Source organism: Benincasa hispida, chromosome 2, assembly GCF_027475165.1.
Source record: "Benincasa hispida cultivar pf3 chromosome 2, pf3_genome.v1.1, whole genome shotgun sequence".
Classification (NCBI taxonomy): domain Eukaryota; kingdom Viridiplantae; phylum Streptophyta; class Magnoliopsida; order Cucurbitales; family Cucurbitaceae; genus Benincasa; species Benincasa hispida.
This window is the reverse complement of record NC_143479.1, coordinates 61,718,690-61,729,192: the sequence shown is the minus strand read 5'-3', so window position 1 is coordinate 61,729,192 and position 10,503 is coordinate 61,718,690. Positions and strand designations below refer to the sequence as shown.

General features: G+C 34.5%; 1 non-coding gene across 1 annotated transcript; it reads left to right on the top strand.

Annotated features, from left to right (window-relative positions):
- The first annotated feature begins 1,106 nt into the window (after nucleotides 1-1,106).
- LOC120072400 (U1 spliceosomal RNA) lies at nucleotides 1,107-1,270 on the top strand. The gene has a single exon (XR_005480460.2). It is a non-coding gene; the product is annotated as a U1 spliceosomal RNA (small nuclear RNA).
- Nucleotides 1,271-10,503: the final 9,233 nt, after the last annotated feature.

Below are 10,503 nucleotides of genomic sequence, written 5' to 3'. Positions count from 1 at the left end.
GATGTTTAACATAGTTTGCACATCAAACATAGACTATTTAATTCTAACGGCTATTATAACCCAACATATCATAATAACCACGAACTATTATAAGGTAACAAATTCAATACTATAAATAGCCATGGAATTTATTTGTTTTGTTATATAATTTTACCCATGTTTTCAAAATCCAAGCAAAAATTTCAATTAATTTAAATTGTGCTTAATTTTCTTTAAAAATGGAAATTAAAAAATAAACGATTATCAAATAAGTTTTTTAAATGACAAAACTATAGGAATTTTTCTTTTAAAATATAGTAAAATATATGATAGACATTGATAAACATATATGTCTAATAATATTTTGCTAATTTTTTTTAATATGTAATATTATTATATAACAATAAAAAGTATCTCACAGCCTGAGATCAAGACACCACAACATATTACAATCCCAACCAAAAGAGAAATCCCACAAGTCGGGGAGAACACAAAAACCAAAGTAACCAAGAAAAAACTAAAAGCAATGAAGAGAAAGAACTAGAGAAAGCCATGAAAATCAATCCACCAAGAAACAGCCGACGATTCCTCTCTTGATAAATAAAGTAAATTGACACACACCAGAAGACTCGAAATAACTTACTTTGCACACCCTTACCAGCCCTCATTCGACACACTCAACTCAACTCCACATCCCACCCGATAAGACGAACCCAGCAGATGTACCACACCCTCCCAAATCTCCTTCCCAAACACACGGTCAAAAAACAAATGATTCCAAGACTCTATCCCATCCACACAAAGCAGAGAAGCAACATCAACTGACTGATTAAAAATTCAAACATTTATTACTAAACTTATAAACAACCTTTTAAAAAACTTACATTCATTTTTTTAAATTTGATTAAAAATTCAAACATTTATTAAAGAAATATCACAATAGCTAAAACCTAAAAACCAATCGCGCTTTAAGTAATTTTCATCTTGTTTTGCGTCAACGGCAGCATACAATAACAACGGAGTAAGAGCCAGAGATGAGGATATAACTGAGAAGTCCCACATCGGCGAAACTGGCCGCAGGTACTTCACAAAGCGCTATAAATAAAGGACGGTGGAAACATTTGAAAATACTTACCTGGACGAGGTCAATGGGCGATCAAGGAGGTCCATGGCCTAGGAGGGTGACCTCCATTGCACATAACGGAGGGGTGCCCTCCTAAGGTCTGCCCAAAGTGGTAGAGCCTACGTCGTAATTTGTGGTAGTGGGGTCCTGCGTTCGCGCGGTCCCTTCCAAATTCCTCAGTTTATCAATGTCTTCCAATTCTTTCCTTCTCACTTTCTTTTGCTGTTAGTTTGAATTTTATCTTTACCTTTTATATAACAATAAATGGTTTCTGAAGATTTGTTTATAACATGGAGGTGTGCAATTGCTAAATGACCCCTTATATGATGTAAATGGGAGGGAGAAGGGAAGGAAGCCTTTTTGTTCATATTCTGTTTGAGACTCGAAGCTTTTCCAACGTGGGATTTGTTAGTTTTAACTGAAGAGGATATGTGTATGGTAATCCAACAATGGGCAGTTGAGAGATTTTTGTACGACCTATGAAAACTAATTGCCAACTTACCGTCAATGCATTAGGAATATTTGGAGTCTAATGTCATAGCCATTTCAATGATTTTTTCTTTTTTTGGTTTTAAAATAATTATGGGCCAGCTTGACTATTTCGCGATGGGTGAGATATAACTAATGCTCGCGCGCGAAATATAACTAATGCTGTGGTTAGTGCTTCTAGGATTGTCATTTTGGACTCATTCTGCACTAATTGGTTCATCTAACAAAAATTTCAAGAATGAAATCGGTTCTCCTTTTCATATATATACTCTCGTAATTTGCAGGATATCTGTCTATTGTATTGTTTCTTCATATTGTGATGGATGACGCTAGAAGTTATCCACAATTCTCAAATGGCAAGCAAGTTCTTATATCTTCAATAATGTTTATCAAGTTCATTTTCATTCCCCCTTTTACCTTATGAGGTGCTTAACCAGTTGGGTGATACTAATGCCAGACACTTCTTTTGTGACACCAAATCTTATTCCAGGTTGAGACATGGGATCTGTATTCTCCATCATGTCTATATAAAATGGAAGCGGAAAACATGTTAGAATGTAGAAGTTATATTATTAGTGGTGCAAACTTTATATTCTGGTCTTTCTTGATACATTCGTTCCTGAGAATTTGGACTGATAATTGAAGCTGTTCATGCTAGATTTGCAGATTGGTTGGACGTATTTTTAGTGATAAGATCATTAAGAACAAATTCCTTAAATCTAGAAGATCAAATAGGGGAGGAAAAGGCACTTCCAGCCTTCCATTTTGACTGATGTATTTTCCTTTTTATTGAATCATTTGGGAGATTATTCTGAGAGTGTTGTTTGCAAAAGAAATTATGCACTAGTTTGTTCATAAACATGATAGATACAAAAAAAGAAAATCGCTTCTCTTTAGGAAGGAGGTTGAAATGTTACAAAAGCAAAAATCAAAAGCATTTCCAAACTCATTTAGTTTTCACGAAATATGCAAGATATCAACATCTGCCTCTTAATATGATTATTAAATAGTCTACCAGAAGATTTCTGCAACAAACCTTCAAATATGGATTCATTGGTGTATGTTTTAGTAGTTAGTATAAGCTTTTTTAAGGTCGGATTTAGTTCCAAAGGAATTGCATTCGGGAGGGGCTAGCTTTAGAATAATAAAAGAATACAGGGAAAGATTTGCAGTAAAACTTCTTGAGAATTGAGAACTTCTTGTATATTTATTGGCAAACTGAAATAGCTTACTCTTTAATGAAAACACACACTAAGAATGTCAATAACATTCTGCAATATATTTATTACTCATTACTAGCTTGTCAATTTTTTTTCATAGATACACTTGCATTTGGTAATTTAAAAGGTTTTTTTCTTTTAAAAAAAATATAATCATTTTTGGATGTCAAACGGAGCATGATAACTATTTAGGCTTTTTTTTTTTACAATTATTTTATTTTATTTTTATTTCTAGTATAAGTTTATAAGCACTCTTTTTTTAATAGTTTTTTATCTACTTTTTAGAAGTGTTTTTAAAAACCAAAACTAAGTTTTAAAATTTTGTCTACTTTTTTATTTCTATTTTTATCCTTTTTATAAGAGCAAGATGAAAAATATAGTTAAAGGAGTTGCAAGAAACGAGCATAATTTTCAAATCCAAATGGTTATCAAAACTAACTTATTTTTTATGTTTGTTTTTTCTTTTTTTAAAACAAGTAAGTTAATAAACACTTATTTCACCAACGTATAAGTGTTTGGAGATTCAACTTGAAATGAGTTGAGTGGGTTATAAGAGTCACTCAACATTTGGGTGTACATTAAGAATAAATGAGGAAAAAAGGTTATTTTAATCCCCTGTCTCGCTACAACAACACTATCTACCACTCGATATTTAAAATAACCAACTCTCTCTCCTTCCAACGTTTTATCTGATGACTCCACCCGCCAATGACAAACTTTGACAACCACCTTTTGCAACCAACTCCTACGAAGATTGGCTTTAACATTCAATTTCAGTGATAGTTTCAACGACCACCTCCAGTGATCAGTTCATAGTGTTTAATAATCTTCTTTTATAATAATTTGACACTAATAGAAGTATTTTGAGTGTATAGAAAACCAAAAAAACTTATGCATAAAAGTACTTTGAGGAAATGTAATCAAGCACACGAGTGTTTTTATGTTAAAATTCACTAAAAATTGCTTTCTGAGAAACTTTTTTTCCCCTAATCAATCCAAACATACCTTAATATATAATTTGTTTCATCGGTCTCATCAAAATTTAAAGTAAGAAAAATGTGTATATATGTTAAAAAAAAATCATTCATAAAATTGAAGAACATAATAAGATAAGAAATCTTTCGAAGAATTTTTTACAATGATTCACATATTGTAATTCAATTTATATAATATAATAGTTTATGTAAGCCTCGATTTCTTTTTCCTCCACTTAGGTTTAAAGATCACTAAACAATCATTAAGTTAAGAATAATTAGTTGGAATGCATGCTGGAATTTTGGAGGGTAAGAATTTGACTAAGTGTTCAAACTATGCTTTGAAGGAAGCAGTGATACTTAGGAAAATTTCTAAATATTAGGACCATGCGGTTGAACTTAGAAGTAAAATATGCATTGGATTAGAATAAGAAAAGGAGGAAAATCTGGTTAAGTATTAGGAGAAAAAGGTTGTAATGAAAAAGTTGGAAGTGTAATAGGTTGAAGTCAAAAGTTTGGCTAAGTGATCAAACTATGTTTTGAACATAAGAAAGCTTATAGGAGAAGGGCATGCATTGGACTAGAAGGAAAGGAGGAGCACCATTTGTTAAGCATTGGAAGTAAGGGTTAGACGCATGGAGTAGTGGGAAGTTAGGAATTTGACTAAGTATTAATAGGAAAGGAGTATGACTCAACATTAATAGCATAATCGAACAAGTTCAACTCTCATCCTAAGGTTGGAAGCGTAGTTGAGGAGATTCAAGGAAAAGATCATTTGGACGCATGGTTGGACTAATCTGGATGCGTAGGGACTAGCTGGACGCATAGGTGTCACACCCCCTCCCAGAAACCCTTTCTATCCTAGAAGAAGATGTGAAGACAACTGATGGCAACCCTCCTATTATACCAACTGTCAAACCTCACCCCTCTAACTTTACAACAAAAACTTAAACACCTGATAAAAAGTTATAACATTTAAGTTCTCAAACAAACCAACCAAAGCAGATAAAACAGATGCTAAACTCAATACATATAAACCATAACATGATCGCCTACAGATTGTGTTCCCGTCTCAAAACTAGTCTAGGTACCTAATATGTACATGAAGGAAAAATGTTAACAACCTAAGTTAACTCCACTTCAAATCTTGAATACTGAGTGGTAGACTCGTAGAACAACTATCCTCTGGGATGTTGATTGCTACCTGAAAAAAGAGAAAACAATGGAAAGAATGAGCTACTAGCCTAGTGAGTGACTACTTAAAATATACTTATTGAGCATCGTTAAAACATCAATTTCCTTTAAACATCAGGGTTTAAAACAATTATACTCACGTATAAGAAAACAAGTAAAACAGTTAAACCTTGAAACTCAAGCATCAACATTTCATTTAAAATTCTCTTTAATCAATCTTAGTTGAGAGAGAACCCTTTTGCTCGATCCCTCAACGTCAATTCTTCGTTGATGTAGAGTAATCTCAATACAATTAGCATCGATAGAATTGTTCCTACATACACGTGGTAATAATCTGAATACCGTTATATCTTAAGTATCAGGGGACCCAGATACCTTCATATATTTAGTATGGGTTTCCTCAATATAACATCATAACTCTTCTTTGGAAAAGAAAACTTAATCTTTGAACATCAAGCATTCCAATAAGTCTTAAACGCATTCATCATGAAAGACTATCATAAGTCAAGGAATGCTAATTAATACATGTTTCACAAACTTCAAAATTTCAAGAAAAAGTTGAACTATACGTCTACTCATTGACCTTCATAATAGGCAAGCATTGAAAAAATGCTAAAGAAATTTAATACTTTACTTAGAAAACTCATAGCAAAGCTAAAAGCTCATGTATGGTACATTATTAAGGACACATCTTGAAAATTAGCTCAGTAGTAAATCATGTGTTAAAAACACCTAAGAGAAGATATTAAAAACCTTATCACTCACTGTCTTAGGCTACTTCCTCAAAGGATGATAGACTTCACCTATTTGCGTTTCCCCTGTAACATCAGTAAATACCTTTGGTTAAAACTATTAGCTCCTTCTTGAGCTTAACTTACATTATTGAGTTTAACATCACCCTTACAAAACCTTCATGATTTCCATCATATACAAAACTTCATTGCAAAAACATGCTCTATCGCATAGCATACTTTATCACACACGATATAAAGACAATTTACATTGTGTTCAGCTCATGAGTAGTAATGCGCTCACAACGCTCCCTTATGCTCTAGGGCACGCCCACGATGCTTATGCGTTAAGCGCTTGTTAACACTCTCCTTAATGTGCTTAGTCGATGTCCTCTTCCCTCCCAACCTTGCGCTCACCTTACGCGAACACTTCTCAACCAATGCTTGTGCTCAATCATGCACAGTTTCACATGTCAGTTGCGTGTTTATCCCTCAGATGCAGCTGTCTACTTATTTGAACATCAAATTTCTAGATTCAACTTCTAGCCTTAGTAACTTAAATTTCATATGTTATTTCATAGAATTTCCTTCTAAGAACTTGTTCATAAATATCTTAGCTTCATTACCTTAAAATTTGAGCCTCAGATTCCTTTTGTAAAGCTTGAAATTAATCAGCCTTCTTCGCCTGCCCAAGCAATTCAAAAACTTGGAACACTTAGAGAAATCTTCAAACTTTCAGTTCAAATTCGTGAGAAATTTCTCTTGGCAGCCCCATATCATCCTCAACATTGATAAATCTTCAAATTGCAACAACTTTCCTTTCTTAGCACAAGTGAGAATGTCAAACCAAGTTCTCCTACTTGACTTTCTTTTTATATTAAGGCAAGCTTAAGCTGATGGTCTAATCAGTGACAACTCAGCCACTAAGCGTACTTAAAGCATTTAAAAATGACACTGGCCCACTAAGCTCGATGATTAAACTGAACTTCTCCATCTCACACCAATGCATAGGTTGAGATACCATTGCGTAGGTTGGTTTGCATCGCATAAACCCCTCTTTCGGCCAATGCATTGGTAGGTCGAGTTTACCGTCGCCCGTAAACCCTTGTTACACAAATAATATTTATAAATCACCGAATTAACTACTTATACTAACTGGTAGTACAAACAAAAAGTCCAGGGTCGAACCTCATGGAAGCACGGAAGATTAGTTCATCAAATCTCATTTTCAGTTAAAGAGATAAATAGAGGGGGGTGGAGGGGAGGTTGGTGTGGATTAATAAATGAAATTGTATAAAATAAAGTGCAAGAAAAGAAAAGATAGAAACACAATTAATCGAGATGTTTTAGCTTAGAGGAATGGATTCACCCAATGTAATTTAGATCATTGAACCAATTTATGAGTTAAACTTCTTGTTTATGCTTAGCCCAAATGATTGGAATCCCAACCATGAAGGAAATCGTGCACGAGGATTTCCATGAGTAGGGGAAAGATCATTCCAAATTACACTCATATATAAACTTTACAATTACAGTCATAAATGGAAACATACACTTATGCATTCAATACAGAAATTACAACACGATAATACAAATGATCAAGAAGAAACTCTACAAACATTGTAGACTCATTGCCAAGCTCCTTGATCATGAACACTCAAACACAGCAACCTCGAACGCTCGTCTAACACGACGCTACACTACACAAACAACACGCATTCGAACTCAGCCATCGCCTCGGTCACGAATACCCCAATAGCACGAATAACCTCCACAGAACCTCGACGGTGTCGAGTTGAGTATGACACCACCAAGAAGGCTAGTTAGTATTCTCGATGTGAGAATCTAGAGAGTGGATTTTGTGTGGACTTGGTTTGAGGTAGAAAACGGAGGAAACAAAAATCGTGTAAACGATTGAGCAAATGAGAGAAGACTAAATCTATCGTATAAGTCGATGCCCAATCGTTTAGCAAAAGCTAAGCGATCGTCTAATAAATCTAAGCGATCGTTTAGCTCGCTCCAAATTGTCGCTTAGTAATACTATTTACTTGACAACTTCCGTGAGATATTTTCCAAGAGAGAAAAATCTCAAAAACAATTTTCAACCTTTCAAAACATTACCAAAATTAGGAAAACAAATTTCCTTTTTATCTCACGGTTACCATGAAACCACCAATAACCTCCTACTCAATTGGTTATTAGAAAGAATTAATAATTTAATAATTAATATTATTATAAATATAAATGATAATCAACTTATCATACTATATTTATAACCTATAGTTTTAATATTTCATCTCATGAACCATAGCTATTTTTCTATTCCATGGTACTAAATGTAAATCTCATTTACATTAATCCTCCACTAGATGTATCTCATACATCATACCGATCATATCATATATAATCGAATTGCCTCTTGTCAATTTGAAAATTTCAAATCAACACCAAGAACTGGTCATCAACTGAATCCATTGAGCTACCAAGGGGACCATATGGACCTGTAGCTCAAAGCTCCAACGGTACATGAATAATTGACTAAACTCTTTAGTCACCGGATCCACCATCCGTTAATTGCCAGGCACTACACTAAAGATCGACAGCTGAATTCTCCTTACCACAGATATATTATGTGTCTATCTTAATCAATCAGCAGTGGAACAACCCTTCACAGATCGCTCGTAAGTACAACTCGACCAATAATCATTATGCTTCTGTAGTTACATCTAACTCCTTAAGTACCACTGATCTCTCTAATGTACATAAATCATAGTTCTACTATGACTGAGTCATCTCTTCCAAAGAGAAGTTGTGGCCACTATGTTCAAGCCCCAGAATCAGCCCTTAAAGGAGCAATCTCTCTACTTATCCCTGCTTCGAGAAAGGAGTGAATTCCATCTTGTGGATTGAGTTTCCAGCTCCCAGATCAGACAAGTCCCCAAAAAGGTAGACATGTTGAGTTGGAAATTTGGCCACTCTCACCTATACTAATCAAATGACCACCCTCAAAGGCAAGAGTTCTCAAAACACATAGGATTGAGGTCGTGTCACCTATGGTCGTTTAGGTGAGATGTAAGTATCTAGTATCAACGACGTTATATACAGAGTCTAATCATCTAGTGGTCCGGTCTTATACAAACTTTTTTGTATAGGACACCCCCCCCTCAATGAATGGTCAGGATCTACCATCTGAGTAGTTTACAATACTTGCAAACCTCTACAAAGCAGGCTATATCTGTAGTGTCACCAAGATCATGTATCCAATTTTAATCCTTATACTACAAACCTATTTAGGTTATCACTTAAGGCATGATCTACTTGTATATCACATATACATGCTTAAGTTCACATAAGATAACCATGGAACTTTATTTATTGGATAGGAGTAAATGCCAAAATGAAATAATAGTTATTTTATTCATCAAACAATGTGTATCATTACAAACAATGAGACTCTGGGAGAATTAGGACACCAATCCCAACAAACCAATGGTCTTAATTATCTAATTAATCAAAATGCATAGAAAATGAATCTGCTCCATACAAATTAATAAATCGCATTAAGTTCTAGGGATTACGCTAAGATGAGTGTTTAACTTCCAACGTCCAATTAAACAATCAATATGATTTTTCTCTAGGTGATAGGAGTAGTCCTTTTTGCCTAATTAACCTATTGCTTCCATTGGGATTAGTCCTTTTTGCCTAATTAACCTATTGCTTCCATTGGGATTAACTTATAATTATATGTCACATATTACAAGTTAATCACAAAGCATTAGAATTACACAACAAATCATTGGGTGTCAATCAACAATTAAAATCATACAATTCATAAATGTAAATTTAGATTAAAACCCATAGAAAATTCTTATACATTAATAAATCAAAATCTCACAAAATTGCATCGAGTTCCTCCGAATCCCTAAGCTAAGAAACCAAAATCTTCCTTTCCCATGGAGATGGAAAAGCTACAATCTAACATCTACTCGATAAATTACTAAAGAAACACTCAAAACACAAAGTGGAAGAGAGAAGAGAGGGGAAATTTGGCTGGGGCTGAAGGTGGGTGAATAACTCTGACCTAAAGTGAAGAAACATATATATAGGTTGCACCTTGCCGCCGGCCTAACCCTTGCCTCAACACCCCTCCTATGCTCTCTCAGACAAGTTTGGCTACTCACCTCATGCATGCTTTAGCCTTTACTAAGCTCTTCATATTCCTCAACGCAAGTTTCACACTTAACCATTTTTTTCCTTTGTAACTTTGAATGCATGACATGGTAGTCAATCTTCACGCTTCATAATTCCTTTCGACACTTAGTATGATTTTCCTTCGAAACTCTTAGCTCCTTTTTACAAAAAACATTCATAATATAGAATTAACCATACATAAATACATTACTTAAACATACATATATAGTAAAATAGGGTTTAAGGTTTACAATAGGTCACTATATTGGACTACATGGTGGATCACTTTGGGAACATGACCTTAAGAGATTGGTCTTGGATACATAAATGAAGGAAGGATGTGTTGGACATCAATTTGGACACATAGTAGGAGTACTTTTGGGCGCATGGTCGATAAGAGGTGGCAATTTGGTTAAGTGTTGAACAACACATAAGTAGGTTCAACTCATCAAAATGAGTAAATCCATAAAAGGACTATGTTGGATGCATGGACGAAAATGTGGACGCCTAGAAGGTTATTTGAACACTATCTTGGGCACATGAGAAGCATAAACAAAGCATGAAACAACTACATTGAGAAGAGTTGCACTAAGCAACTCTAG